The sequence below is a fragment of the Oncorhynchus keta genome, chromosome 6, assembly GCF_023373465.1.
Source record: "Oncorhynchus keta strain PuntledgeMale-10-30-2019 chromosome 6, Oket_V2, whole genome shotgun sequence".
Taxonomy (NCBI): Eukaryota; Metazoa; Chordata; class Actinopteri; order Salmoniformes; family Salmonidae; genus Oncorhynchus; species Oncorhynchus keta.
Genome location: NC_068426.1, coordinates 30,485,101 through 30,499,946, shown reverse-complemented (window position 1 = coordinate 30,499,946; position 14,846 = coordinate 30,485,101).

The window sequence follows — 14,846 nt, the reverse complement described above, 5'->3', positions numbered from 1 at the left end:
CCAGTCACGGACCAGGATGTCTTGCTCCCAGGCAGACTAAATAACTTTTTGCCCGCTTTGAGGACAATACAGTGCCACTGACACGGCCTGCAACGGAAACATGCGGTCTCTCCTTCACTGCAGCCGAGGTGAGTAAGACATTTAAACGTGTTAACCCTCGCAAGGCTGCAGGCCCAGACGGCATCCCCAGCCGCGCCCTCAGAGCATGCGCAGACCAGCTGGCCGGTGTGTTTACGGACATATTCAATCAATCCCTATACCAGTCTGCTGTTCCCACATGCTTCAAGAGGGCCACCATTGTTCCTGTTCCCAAGAAAGCTAAGGTAACTGAGCTAAACGACTACCGCCCCGTAGCACTCACTTCCGTCATCATGAAGTGCTTTGAGAGACTAGTCAAGGACCATATCACCTCCACCCTACCTGACACCCTAGACCCACTCCAATTTGCTTACCGCCCAAATAGGTCCACAGACGATGCAATCTCAACCACACTGCACACTGCCCTAACCCACCTGGACAAGAGGAATACCTATGTGAGAATGCTGTTCATCGACTACAGCTCGGCATTCAACACCATAGTACCCTCCAAGCTCGTCATCAAGCTCGAGACCCTGGGTCTCGACCCCGCCCTGTGCAACTGGGTACTGGACTTCCTGACGGGCCGCCCCAGGTGGTGAGGGTAGGCAACAACATCTCCTCCCCGCTGATCCTCAACACGGGGCCCCACAAGGGTGCGTTCTGAGCCCTCTCCTGTACTCCCTGTTCACCCACGACTGCGTGGCCACGCACGCCTCCAACTCAATCATCAAGTTTGCGGACGACACAACAGTGGTAGGCTTGATTACCAACAACGACGAGACGGCCTACAGGGAGGAGGTAAGGGCCCTCGGAGTGTGGTGTCAGGAAAATAACCTCACACTCAACGTCAACAAAACTAAGGAGATGATTGTGGACTTCAGGAAACAGCAGAGGGAACACCCCCTATCCACATCGATGGAACAGTAGTGGAGAGGGTAGCTAGTTTTAAGTTCCTCGGCATACACATCACAGACAAACTGAATTGGTCCACTCACACTGACAGCATCGTGAAGAAGGCGCAGCAGCGCCTATTCAACCTCAGGAGGCTGAAGAAATTCGGCTTGTCACCAAAAGCACTCACAAACTTCTACAGATGCACAATCGAGAGCATCCTGGCGGGCTGTATCACCGCCTGGTACGGCAACTGCTCCGCCCTCAACCGTAAGGCTCTCCAGAGGGTAGTGAGGACTGCACAACGCATCACCGGGGCAAACTACCTGCCCTCCAGGACACCTACACCACCCGTTGTTACAGGAAGGCCATAAAGATCATCAAGGACATCAACCACCCGAACCACTGCCTGTTCACCCCGCTATCATCCAGAAGGCGAGGTCAGTACAGGTGCATCAAAGCTGGGACCGAGAGACTGAAAAACAGCTTCTATCTCAAGGCCATCAGACTGTTAAACAGCCACCACTAACAGTGAGTGGCTGCTGCCAACACACTGTCATTGACACTGACCCAACTCCAGCCATTTTAATAATGGGAATTGATGGGAATTATGTAAATATATCACTAGCCACTTTAAACAATGCTACCTTATATAATGTTACTTACCCTACATTATTCATCTCATATGCATATGTATATACTGTACTCTACATCATCGACTGCATCCTTATGTAACACATGTATCACTAGCCACTTTAACTATGCCACTTTGTTTACTTTGTCTACACACTCATCTCATATGTATATACTGTACTCGATACCATCTACTGTATGCTGCTCTGTACCATCACTCATTCATATATCTTTATGTACATATTCTTTATCCCCTTACACTGTGTATAAGACAGTAGTTTTGGAATTGTTAGTTAGATTACTTGTTGGTTATCACTGCATTGTCGGAACTAGAAGCACAAGCATTTCGCTACACTCGCATTTAACATCTGCTAACCATGTGTATGTGACAAATAAAATTTGATTTAAAAATAAAAAAATTTATGCACACATGACTGTAAGTCGCTTTGGATAAAAGCGTCTGCTAAATGGCATATATATTATTATATATATATTATATTTTAACGCAACGTAACGTAATCAACACTGCTAGCTAGCCAGCTAGCCCCGAATAGCAGCACTGTAGAAACTATTACACTCAACGGAACGACTTGATTAGTGTAGTGTCAACAACGCAGCCACTGCCAGCTATCCTACAAAGTCAACAACGCAGCCACTGCCAGCTAGCCTACTTCAGCAGTACTGTATCATTTTAATCATTTTAGTCAATAAGATTCTTGCTACGTAAGCTTAACTTTCTGAACATTCGAGACGTGTAGTCCACTTGTCATTCCAATCTCCTTGCATTAGCGTAGCCTCTTCTGTAGCCTGTCAACTATGTGTCTGTCTATCCCTGTTCTCTCCTCTCTGCACAGACCATACAAACGCTCCACACCGCGTGGCCGCGGCCACCTAATCTGGTGGTCCCAGCGCGCACGACCCACGTGGAGTTCCAGGTCTCCGGTAGCCTCTGGAACTGCCGATCTGCGGCCAACAAGGCAGAGTTCATCTCAGCCTATGCCTCCCTCCAGTCCTCGACTTCTTGGCACTGACGGAAACATGGATCACCACAGATAACACTGCTACTCCTACTGCTCTCTCTTCGTCCGCCCACGTGTTCTCGCAGACCCCGAGAGCTTCTGGTCAGCGGGGTGGTGGCACCGGGATCCTCATCTCTCCCAAGTGGTCATTCTCTCTTTCTCCCCTTACCCATCTGTCTATCGCCTCCTTTGAATTCCATGCTGTCACAGTTACCAGCCCTTTCAAGCTTAACATCCTTATCATTTATCGCCCTCCAGGTCCCCTCGGAGAGTTCATCAATGAGCTTGATGCCTTGATAAGCTCCTTTCCTGAGGACGGCTCACCTCTCACAGTTCGGCGACTTTAACCTCCCCACGTCTACCTTTGACTCATTCCTCTCTGCCTCCTTCTTTCCACTCCTCTCCTCTTTTGACCTCACCCTCCCACCTTCCCCCTACTCACAAGGCAGGCAATACGCTCAACCTCATCTTTACTAGATGCTGTTCTTCCACTAACCTCATTGCAACTCCCCTCCAAGTCTCCGACCACTACCTTGTATCCTTTTGCCTCTCGCTCTCATCCAACACTTCCCACACTGCCCCTACTCGGATGGTATCGCGCCGTCCCAACCTTCGCTCTCTCTCCCCCGCTACTCTCTCCTCTTCCATCCTATCATCTCTTCCCTCTGCTCAAACCTTCTCCAACCTATCTCCTGATTCTGCCTCCTCAACCCTCCTCTCCTCCCTTTCTGCATCCTTTGACTCTCTATGTCCCCTATCCTCCAGGCCGGCTCGGTCCTCCCCTCCCGCTCCGTGGCTCGACGACTCATTGCGAGCTCACAGAACAGGGCTCCGGGCAGCCGAGCGGAAATGGAGGAAAACTCGCCTCCCTGCGGACCTGGCATCCTTTCACTCCCTCCTCTCTACATTTTCCTCCTCTGTCTCTGCTGCTAAAGCCACTTTCTACCACTCTAAATTCCAAGCATCTGCCTCTAACCTTAGGAAGCTCTTTGCTACCTTCTCCTCCCTCCTGAATCCTCCTCCCCCTCCCCCTCCTCCCTCTCTGCAGATGACTTCGTCAACCATTTTGAAAAGAAGGTCGACGACATCCAATCCTCGTTTGCTAAGTCAAACGACACCGCTGGCTCTGCTCACACTGCCCTACCCTGTGCTCTGACCTCTTTCTCCCCTCTCTCTCCAGATGAAATCTCGCGTCTTGTGACGGCCGGCCGCCCAACAACCTGCCCGCTTGACCCTATCCCCTCCCCTCTTCTCCAGACCATTTCCGGAGACCTTCTCCCTTACCTCACCTCGCTCATCAACTCATCCCTGACCGCTGGCTACGTCCCTTCCGTCTTCAAGAGAGCGAGAGTTGCACCCCTTCTGAAAAAACCTACACTCGATCCCTCCGATGTCAACAACTACAGACCAGTATCCCTTCTTTCTTTTCTCTCCAAAACTCTTGAACGTGCCGTCCTTGGCCAGCTCTCCCGCTATCTCTCTCAGAATGACCTTCTTGATCCAAATCAGTCAGGTTTCAAGACTAGTCATTCAACTGAGACTGCTCTTCTCTGTATCACGGAGGCGCTCCGCACTGCTAAAGCTAACTCTCTCTCCTCTGCTCTCATCCTTCTAGACCTATCGGCTGCCTTTGATACTGTGAACCATCAGATCCTCCTCTCCACCCTCTCAGAGTTGGGCATCTCCGGCGCGGCCCACGCTTGGATTGCGTCCTACCTGACAGGTCGCTCCTACCAGGTGGCGTGGCGAGAATCTGTCTCCTCACCACGCGCTCTCACCACTGGTGTCCCCCAGGGCTCTGTTCTAGGCCCTCTCCTATTCTCGCTATACACCAAGTCACTTGGCTCTGTCATAACCTCACATGGTCTCTCCTATCATTGCTATGCAGACGACACACAATTAATCTTCTCCTTTCCCCCTTCTGATGACCAGGTGGCGAATCGCATCTCTGCATGTCTGGCAGACATATCAGTGTGGATGACGGATCACCACCTCAAGCTGAACCTCGGCAAGACGGAGCTGCTCTTCCTCCCGGGAAGGACTGCCCGTTCCATGATCTCGCCATCACGGTTGACAACTCCATTGTGTCCTCCTCCCAGAGCGCTAAGAACCTTGGCGTGATCCTGGACAACACCCTGTCGTTCTCAACTAACATCAAGGCGGTGGCCCGTTCCTGTAGGTTCATGCTCTACAACATCTGCAGAGTACGACCCTGCCTCACACAGGAAGCGGCGCAGGTCCTAATCCAGGCACCTGTCATCTCCCGTCTGGATTACTGCAACTCGCTGTTGGCTGGGCTCCCTGCCTGTATCATTAAACCCCTACAACTCATCCAGAACGCCGCAGCCCGTCTGGTGTTCAACCTTCCCAAGTTCTCTCACGTCACCCCGCTCCTCCGCTCTCTCCACTGGCTTCCAGTTGAAGCTCGCATCCGCTACAAGACCATGGTGCTTGCCGACGGAGCTGTGAGGGGAACGGCACCTCAGTACCTCCAGGCTCTGATCAGGCCCTACACCCAAACAAGGGCACTGCGTTCATCCACCTCTGGCCTGCTCGCCTCCCTACCACTGAGGAAGTACAGTTCCCGCTCAGCCCAGTCAAAACTGTTCGCTGCTCTGGCCCCCAATGGTGGAACAAACTCCCTCACGACGCCAGGACAGCGGAGTCAATCACCACCTTCCGGAGACACCTGAAACCCCACCTCTTCAAGGAATACCTAGGATAGGATAAAGTAATTCACCCCCCTTAAAAGATTTAGATGCACTATTGTAAAGTGGCTGTTCCACTGGATGTCATAAGGTGAATGCACCAATTTGTAAGTCGCTCTGGATAAGAGAGTCTGCTAAATGACTTAAATGTAAATGTAAATGTAAACTGTCGTCAACCCCATGGGTCTTCAGAGGGTGGTGCGATCAGCCCAACGCACCATTGTGGGCACACTGCCTTCCCTCAATGACATATACACTCTGTGTTGAAGGAAGGCCAAGAAGATCATTAAGGACCTCAGCCACCCAGGCCACGGACTGTTCACTCTGCTACCATCTGGTAGACAGTACAAGTGCATCAAAGCCAAGGTTAGTATTGTTTTGTGCTTCTAAATTTGTTTTTATTTGTAATCCTTTTTAAATTTGTATGTTGAATTCAGTTTATTTTCAGGTAGGTTGCAGGACTGATTTCCTAGTTTTTATTTAGTTTTATTTAGATTGAGTTTTTATTATTTCATTTTAGTTTTAGTGTTATGGGCAGAAAGCATGTGTGGGTGGCTAGGAGGAATTTGGGTTGTATATTTTTTGTTTCATTATTATGAGATGCCACTTCTTTCAACTTGCGGGCAAATAAATATGGCGATGGGTCAGATCATAGGTTAGCCCTTCTCGTGACTCATTCCACATCCCATTCGATTCGCTGAGGTGATTTGATCAAGTGTGAAACAATTGATCGTTGATTGCCATACGGTTTTGGAAACCTTGAACACTGAACTTGATTATCATCCAAAAATAACTTTACAAATACAAAATATACACTTAATGTTAGCTGTTTTACCACACATTTTCACTGAACAGCTGCAAGCCAACAATTGCTTTTTAACTTTAGTAGTACATGTAAGAAGAATCACGTTCACTACCTAGATGTTTTTTCTCTGTTAGCTAGGCCTTTTTGAAAAACATCCACATCTCCTGGCCGCAATGACCTGCCAGATTAAGTAGCTAAAAAAAATGTTGATAGCCGCATTACATTTTGGCGCAAATTTTGAAAAATACTTCAAAGGAACATTATTTTTTATTTTCTTGGAGTCAAAGTTAATAGTTTCAATACAGTTTGTTTTTCAATCAGGTTTGTCAATTATAATTTTTTCAGTTTACTAAGTAGTTTTTTCATCATTAGTTTTAGTTTTCGTTTACATTTTTGTTTACTATAATAACCTTAATCTACAGCACCCTGTGTCACAGGAAGGCCAAAAAATCATCAAGAGCCTCAGCCACCTGAGCCACGGCCTGTTCACCCTGCTACCACCTAGAAGGCCGGGTCAGTACAGGTGCATCAAAGCTGGGATCAAGAGACTAAAAAACAGCTTCTATCTCAAGGCCATCAGACTGTTAAATAGTCATCACTAACCGGCCTCCACCCAGTACCCTGCCCTGTACTTTAGTCACTGTCATTAGCATGCTACCACCCGGTACTCAACCCTGTGCCTTAGAGACCGCTCCCCTATGTACATTGGTCATTTTAATAATGTTTACATACTGTTTTACCATATGTATATACTGTATTTTAGTCAAGGCCTATCCTATTTAACTATTGTTGTATATATTATTATATCCTACATATATACTGTACATTATATCCATATACTGTCCATAATATCTAGACATCCTATCATATACAGTGCCTTCAGAAAGTATTCATACCCCTTGTCTTATTCCACGTTTTGAACGTGAAAAATGTGAAAAATGTAGTGAAGAAATTGACATGAGTCAGAGGTGTTTTTTTTTTGCATGTTTATTTTTCACATGTGATATTCTAAGTTTCACATGTACTTTTGGAGCTGGCGGGATTAGAACCCGATGCAGGTGTTGAATAAATAGTAAACAATACGTAAAAAAAAATGTATAGTTCTTGTGTAATATATATCTAAAGCCTCCATTGAGGTTTTTCTTTCATTCTTTTCAGGCAGTAGTCAGGCCAGAAAAAAAGACATATTACAACCTATTTGTTGTGATAATTGTGATGTTTGCTCTATAACCAGTTAGTTCATATGCCTTGCCACCATGATACAGTATATTGGCCTTAGGGACAAGACAATAAGAAGACACAGTGGCAGAATAAATTAAACCTTTGTTTAATCATTAAACTGGAGAGCAACATCTGTCTGGTGAAGTCCACAAAGTATATTGCATGTAACAAACAGTCACATGACCTACAGCATGGTCAAGAAAGTTTATGTTTCAGACATTTTTTGACTATTACACAACTATTGATTTAGAACCAAGGAGAGTTACTGCAAGTTGCGAAGAAAACAGGAGCTGCCTCCACTATTCCAGCACAATTTCAACTTCAAATTTCAGCAACAAATCACCTATGCTTAGTGTAATACACTGACACCTAAGATACCAAGCTAAATATACTAAATATGATGTGACTGTCCATGGTACTGATTTATGTGTGTGCGCATGCAAGTAGAACAAACATGTTGACTCACCCTACTTGTAGAGAAACGCCAATGCCGTCCTCCTCTCTTTCATGACTCTGTCATACAGTATGCGCTATTAGTTTTAGTTGTCCTAGGATACCTGGATAAAATGCTTGCTCGATAGCTAGCCTAACTTCCTTTCATGGGCAATGATGTCCCAGGCCAGCTAGTTAACATTAGTCTACTACAACTAGCTACTATATTGAACTTCCATCCTCTCAGGCCAGGGCCACAAGGTATGGTTATATCATTATAATCATTGGCCAGTATGGAGAATTAAGTTAAACCGCAAGTCCAAATCCCTATCTCCATCCATGGCTAATTTAGGAAAGGGAAATTTTAGCTAGCTAGCTAGTCACCAGAGGACAATACAATGAGATTCAACAATTTTTCTTTAACTTGGGTCAAACATTTTGGGTAGCCTTTCACAAGCTTTCAACAATTAGTTGGGTGAATTTTGTCCCATTCCTCCTGACTGAGCTGCTGTAAAGGAGTCAGGTTTGTAGGCCTCCTTGCTCGCACACGCTTTTTCAGTTCTGCCCACAAATTTTCTTTAGATTGAGGTCAGGGCTTTGTGATGGCCACTCCAATACCTTGACTTTGTTGTCCTTAAGCCATTTTGTCCACATAATTTTCCTCCTCATGATGCCATCTATTTTGTGAAGTGCACCAGTCCCTCCTGCAGCAAAGCACCCCCACAACATGATGCTGCCACTCCCGTGCTTCACGGTTGGGATGGTGTTCTTTGGCTTGCAAGCCTCCCCCTTTTTCCTCCAAACATAACGATGGTCATTCTGGCCAAACAGTTCTATTTTTGTTCCATCAGACCAGAGGACAAAAAGTACGATCTTTGTCCCCGTGTGCAGTTGCAAACCATAGACTGGCTTTTTTTATGGCAGTTTTGGAGCAGTGACTTCGTCCTTGCTGAGCAGCCTTTCAGGTTATGTCGATATAAGACTTGTTTTACTGTGGATATAGATACTTTTGTACCCGTTTCTACCAGCATCTTCACAAGGTCCTTTGCTGTTGTTCTGGGATTGATTTGCACCTTTTGCACCAAAGTAGGTTCATCTCTAGGTGACAGTACGTGTCTCTTTCCTGAGCGGTATGACAGCTGCGGGGTCCCGTGTTTTTTAAATGATTTTTATTTCACCTTTATTTAACCAGGTAGGCAAGTTGAGAAGAAGTTCTTATTTACAATTGCGACCTGGCCAAGATAAAGCAAAGCAGTTCGACAGATACTACGACACAGAGTTACACATGGAGTAAAACAAAGATACAGTCAATAATACAGTATAAACAAGTCTATATGCAATGTGAGCAAATGAGGTGAGAAGGGAGGTAATGGCAAAAAAGGCCATGGTGGCAAAGTAAATACAATATAGCAAGTAAAACACTGGAATGATAGTTTTGCAATGGAAGAATGTGCAAAGTAGAAATAAAAATAATGGGGTGCAAAGGAGCAAAATAAATCAATTAATTAAATACAGTTGGGAAAGAGGCAGTTGTTTGGGCTAAATTATAGGTGGGCTATGTACAGGTGCAGTAATCTGTGAGCTGCTCTGACAGTTGGTGCTTAAAGCTAGTGAGGGAGATAAGTGTTTCCAGTTTGAGATTTTTGTAGTTAGTTCCAGTCATTGGCAGCAGAGAACTGGAAGGAGAGGCGGCCAAAGAAAGAATTGGTTTTGGGGGTGACTAGAGAGTGACTATACCTGCTGGAGCGTGTGCTACAGGTGGGAGATTCTATGGTGACCAGCGAGCTGAGATAAGAGGGGACTTTACCGAGCAGGGTCTTGTAGATGACATGGAGCCAGTGGGTTTGGCGACGAGTATGAAGCGAGGGCCAGCCAACGAGAGCGTACAGGTCGCAATGGTGGGTAGTATATGGGGCTTTGGTGACAAAACGGATTGCACTGTGATAGACTGCATCCAATTTGTTGAGTAGGGTATTGGGAGGCTATTTTGTAAATGACATCGCCAAAGTCGAGGATTGGTAGGATGGTCAGTTTTACAAGGGTATGTTTGGCAGCATGAGTGAAGGATGCTTTGTTGCGAAATAGGAAGCCAATTCTAGATGTTTGATATGGGTCTGGAAGGAGAGTTTACAGTCTAACCAGACACCTAAGTATTTGTAGTTGTCCACATATTCCCGTGGTGTTTATACTTGCGTACTATTGTTTGAACAGATGAACGTGGTACCTTCAGGCATTTGGAAATTTCTCCCAAGGATGAACCAGACCTTTTTTCTGAGGTCTTGGCGGATTTATTTTTATTTCCCCATGATGTCAAGCAGAGGCACCGAGTTTGAAGGTAGGCCTTGAAATACATCCACAGGTTCACCTCCAATTGACTCAAATGATGCCAATTAGCCTATCAGAAGCTTCTAAAGCCATAACATAATTTTCTGGAATTTTCCAAGCTGTTTAAAGGCACAGTCAACTTAGTGTATGTAAATGTCTGACCAACTGGAATTGTGATACAGTGAATTATAAGTGAAATAATCTGTAAACAATTGTTTAAAAAAATACTTGTGTCATGCACAAAGTAGATGTCCTAACCGACTTGCCAAAACTATAGTTCGTTAACAAGAAATGTGTGGAGTGGTTGAAAAACAAGTTTTAATGACTCCAACCTAAGTGTATGTAAACATCCGACTTCAACTGTATGTGCTGACACTCACAGGCACGCATGTATGGATGAAAGCACGTATACACATGCAATTGCAGACACACACAAACACACACACGCACGCACTCTCTCTAGGCTTCTGCCACCCCTATTTTCTGAGCTCTTTTAATAAACAAGCTGACCGTGATGCAGCCGATGCTCAAAGTCAATTTACACCACCACACACACTCAGAATCAGACACACACCTCACCTACTGCCGCTAGTCATGGGCAGAAATACTGTGTTGTAATGTACGCTCTCTCCTGGTCTGTCTCTCTCGTTCTCGCTCTTTCTCAAATGAACACACACACACAAAGATTTGGCATGGGACCATCACTGGGAGCCGAGCTTCCTGCCACCCAAGACCTCTATACCAGGTGGTCAGGCCCTAAGAATTGTTAAAGACTCGAGCCACCCAAGCCATAGACTGTTCTCTCTGCTAACGCACGGAAGTGGTACCGGAGCGCCAAGTTTGGGACCAAAAGGCTCCTTAACAGCTTCTAACCCCAAGCCATTAGACTGCTGTACAGTAAATTAAATAATTCGTTATTAATAAATTATTATTCGTCTCTGAAAATTGACTATTTGAATTAACCCTTATTTTATTATGATTATTATTTGCACAGACACGTGCACAGATCAAAACAAATCAAGTTTTATTTATACAGCACATTTCAGACATTGGAATGCAATGTGCTTCACACTATTTTTTAAAAATAAAAACTTAAATATTTACTACAAAACAAACATAAAAGGATTCAAATACAAGAATAACAAAAAAATGTAATGACTAAAAAGCATCCCAAGGAAAAGCAAATAGAAAAAGGTATATTTTAAGATCTCAGTACATCCACTGTTTCAGCCCCCCTCAGGTTCTCTGGCAGGCTATTCCAGGGGCTGGGGGTATAATAACTAAAGGTTGCCTCTCGGTCCTGGGCTTTGGGATAGTTAGAAGGCCAGTGCAAGAGGACCTGAGGGTTCCTACTGGGTACATAACTTAAAGGAATGTCTGACGTATTGGGGTACAAAATTGTGGATTGATTTAAAAACAATTAGAAGAATCTTAAAAGTAATTTTAAAACTTACAGGGAGTCAGTGCAGAGACCTTAAAACCAGTGTAATGTGTGCCATCCATCTGGTCTTGGTCAGTATCCAATCTGCAGCATGTATGTTTTGCAGTTGACCAATGGCTTTCTTGGGTAGACCAGACAAGAGAGCATTACAGTAGTCAAGCCTGCTTGTAATATAAGCATGGATGAGTCTCTCCGTATCAGCCTGAGAGAGAAACAGGCGCACCTTGGCAATGTTTCTCAGGTGCTAAAAAGCTATTTTGGTTCCATTCCTAATGTCAATCAAATGTATTGATAAAGCCCCTTTTACATCAGCCGATGTCACATTGTGCTCTACAGAAGCCCAGCCTAAAACCCCAAACAGCAAGCAATGCAGATGTAGAAGCACTGTGTCTAGGAAAATCTCCCTAGAAAGGCCGGAACCTAGGAAGAAACCTAGAGAGGAACCAGGCTCTGAGGGGTGGCCAGTCCTCTTCTAGCTGTGCCGGGTGGAGATTATAACAGAAGATGGCCAAGATGCTCAAATGTTCATAGATGACCAGCGGGGTCAGATAATAATAATCACAGTGGTTGTAGAGGGTGCAACAGGTCAGCACCTCAGGAGTAAATGTGTGATTAGAAATTGGGTTCAGAATCTAAAATAACACTTAAGTTTTTTTAACTGGTGTTTTCTCTTTAAAGCTACACTTGTTGTTAATCCTGCCAACGTGTCAGATTTCAAAAAGGCTTTACGGCGAAAGCAAACCATGCGATTATCTGAGGACAGCACCCCATCAAACAAACACAGACAATCATATTTCATCCCGCCAGGCGTGACACAAAACTCATAAATAACAATATAATTCATGCCTTACCTTTGAAGAACTTATTTTGTTGGCACTCCAAAATGTCCCATAAACATCACAAATGGTCCTTTTGTTTGATAAATTCCGTCGTTATATCTCCAAAATGTCTATTTATTTGACGAGTTTGAGTTCAGAAAAACACCGGTTCCAACTCGCGCAACATGACTACAAAATATCTAATAAGTTACCTGTAAACTTGTTCCAAACATTTCAAACAACTATCCTAATACAACTTTAGGTATTTTTTTACGTAAATAATCAAATTTAAGACGGGATATACTGTGTTCAATACCGGACGAAAACAAAGTGGAGCGAGCTTTCAGGTCGCGCGCCCCAACCACAACAGTACACTATACTCGACCCTCGTTCTGAATAGCCCTACTTCATTTCTCAAAGGAAAAACATCAACCAATTTCCAAAGACTGTTGATATCTAGTGGAAGCGATAGGAACTGCAAGCAACTGCCACAGAAATCTAGATCCACATAGAAATCCCATTGAAAAGAGTGACCTAAAAAAAAAAAAAGAGTGACCTAAAATGTTATTTTCCTGGATGGATGTTTCTCAGGTTTTGCCTGCCATATCAGTTCTGTTATACACACAGACATTATTTTAACAGTTTTAGAAACTTTAGAGTGTTTTCTATCTAAATCTATATGCATATCCTAGCTTCTGGGCCTGAGTAGCAGGCAGTCTACTTTGGGCATGCTTTTCATCCGGACGTGAAAATACAGCACGCACACGCACACGCACACGCACACACACACACACACACACACACACACACACACACACACACACACACACTCTTCACATATGCTGCTGCTACTCTGTTTATTATCTATGCCTAGTCACTTTACCTCTACCTACATGTACATTTTACAACAATTACCTTGACTAACCTGTATCCCTGCATATTGACTCCGTTCCAGTACCCCTTGTATATAGCCCCGGTATTGTCATTTTATTGTGTTATTGTGATTTTTCTTACTTACTTTTTTAAACTGCTTTATTGGTTATGGACTCGTAAGTAAGCATTTGACAGTAAGGTTGTATTCGGGCACGTGACAAATAAAACTTATTCTGTGAGACCATTGGCACAGAGCGGGATGATGATAGGGCCGATGACAGCTGGGGAAAATCGGGAGTGTGCTCCAAGGGGACAAACTACAGAAACACCACGTCAGAGAAGACGGTTCAGTCCATTCACTGGCCACAACTGTCACTCTGTCCCTGGTCATCTAGGACTCTTATTCTCCCCTGTCCATCCTTATTCTCCATCTGTCAAACAGATGTTCTATGGATGAGTGTCCTAGCTTGTCCATTGGTCTATCTGGCTGCATGCAAGCTGCTTGTTACACTGACAGACATGTCTGGTGATGCCGAGGGCTTAAGAACACACGTTTTAAGTGTTAACAATGCTTAAAGGGATAGTTTGTGACTTTGGCAATGAAGCCCTTCAACTTCTTCCCCAGTCAGATAAAATAAAAAATAAATATGCCATTTAGCAGACGCTTTTATCCAAAGCGACTTACAGTCATGTGTGCATACATTCTACGTATGGGTGGTCCCGGGATGAACTCGTGGATACCATTTTTAAGTCTCTGTGTGCAGGTCGAAGGAAGATGCTAACCAGCGTCAGCGCAATTGCTAACTGGCATTAGCTCAATGACTAGAAGTACACTGAGTATACAAAACATTAAGAACACCTGCTCTTTCCATGACATGCTTACCAGGTGAATCTAGGTGAAAGCTACGATCCCTTATTGATGTCACATGAAAAATCCACTTGAAATCACTGTAGATTAATGAGAGACAGGTTAAAGAAGGATTTCTAAGCGTTGAGACAATTGAGATATTGTGTGTGTGTCATTCATAGGGTGAATGGGCAAGACAAAAGATTGAAATGCCTTTGAATGCGGTATGGTAGTAAGTGCCAGGCACACCGGTTTGTGTCAAGAACTGCAACGCTGCTGGGTTTTTCACGCTCAACAGTTTCCCATGTGTATCAAGAATGGTCCACCACCCAAAGAACATCCAGCCAACTTTCACAACTGTGGAAAGCATTGGAGTCAACATGGGTCAGCATCCCTGTGGAATGCTCTCGACACCTGGTAGAGTCCATGCCCTGACCAATTGAGGCTGTTCTGAGGGCAAAGTGGTATCGTTTGGTATTAGGAAGGTGTTCCTAATGTTTGGGATACTCAGTGTATATGGGAGTAGGCTTCCAGTATTGTGCTAACTCCAGTTAGCATTGGCTCGCAAAACGTCCTCTAACTTCCTTCATACTGAACGAAAATACATAAACATGGTATCCCCAAGTTCATCTGACTCTCCAAAATCCCAAACTATCCCTATCTATTGCCTGTGGGGATGTCTGAAAACTAGCCAGCACGATCACAGCAGTAGGATCACAAAACCATATAATTATCATGATATTTTTAAAGTGGTA